This window comes from Elephantulus edwardii, unplaced genomic scaffold (assembly GCF_000299155.1).
Source record: "Elephantulus edwardii isolate Elephantulus edwardi_28Jun2011 unplaced genomic scaffold, EleEdw1.0 scaffold00021, whole genome shotgun sequence".
In the NCBI taxonomy this organism is placed as follows: Eukaryota; Metazoa; Chordata; class Mammalia; order Macroscelidea; family Macroscelididae; genus Elephantulus; species Elephantulus edwardii.
In genome coordinates this window covers 25,563,458-25,564,785 of record NW_006399771.1, presented here as the reverse complement: position 1 = coordinate 25,564,785, position 1,328 = coordinate 25,563,458, and positions in this window count along the sequence as shown.

The following is a 1,328-nucleotide window of genomic DNA, read 5'->3' as shown; positions in this document are numbered from 1 at the left end:
TTTGTAATGATGTTTTGCTCTCTTCATGGATGACATCCTTGGGGTCATCCCACAATTCCTTGATCTTTAATCATTAGTAATCAATGCCTCAAACCTGTTTATACGATGATTTTTAAACTAGGGTAAAAGAGACTCAAGCTTGTATTTTGATTCTTGTGGACATTTAAGTTTTCTCCAGCTTCAATTTGAACTTGCACATGAATAACTTATGATTTAGTCTGCTCTCAGTACTTAGCCTGGTTTTGACTGCTCATTGAGCTTTTCCAATGATTCTTTCCACAGATGTAGTCAATATAACTCCTGTACAGTTCATAAGATGAGGGCCATCTGTAAAGTTGCCTTTTGTGTGGTTTTTTTTCAACACCATTTGTGATGAATAAATTTTTAAACACACAAAATTCAATCATTTGATCTCTAGTTTCATTTTTGTCATCAAGTCCATAATTTCTGATTACAATTCTTTCTTCCACGTTTGCATTCTAGTTAACGATAGCTATTAATGCATCTCGACTACATATTTGGTCAATTTTAGATTCCAAAAGTATACATAAACCCTTGATTTTCTCCTTTTTTATTTAAGTTGTTGGTGTACATATTTGATTAATAGGAGTATTAACAATACTTTCTTGTATACACTGTAGTTGTTGTTCTGTGTCTTGAGCCATCTGTGACCCATAGTGACCCTATGTACAGCAGCTCTGCCCTTTCTTGAGCCAGTCTCAGTAATTTCAACACACCAACTTCCATTGCCTAAGTTCTTTATCAATCCATCTCATCCGGGGTCTTCCTCTCCTGCACTGTCCCTCCTCCCTTCCAAGCATGATGTCCTTCTCCAAGGACCCATCTCTCCTAGCCATATACCCAAAGTATGAGACAGAGCTTCAAAATCCTAGTATCCAAGGATAAACTTGGTTTCACCCTTTTCAAGAGAGACGTTTTATTTTCTTGGAAGTCCATTGTATTTTCAAGTCTCTTCTCCAGCACCACAACTCGAAGGCACTAATTCTTCTGTCATCTTTAGTCATTGTCCAGCTCTCTGAAACATAACAGGTAATTGTGAAGACCATGGACTGGACTAGGTGCACTTAGTCTCTAGACTGACATCATTGCTTTTTAGCATTCTGCAGAGTTCTCTGATAGCAGATTTTCCCAATGCAATTAGTCTTTTGATTTCCTCACTGCTGGTGTTAAGAGTATTGATTGTGGGGATGAGCAAGCTATAATTTCTAACAACCTCAATCTCTTCTTCATCTATCGTGGTGCTGCCAAATATCCCAATCGTGAGAATCTTTGTCTTCTTGATGTTGAACTTCAATCCGTATTGAAGA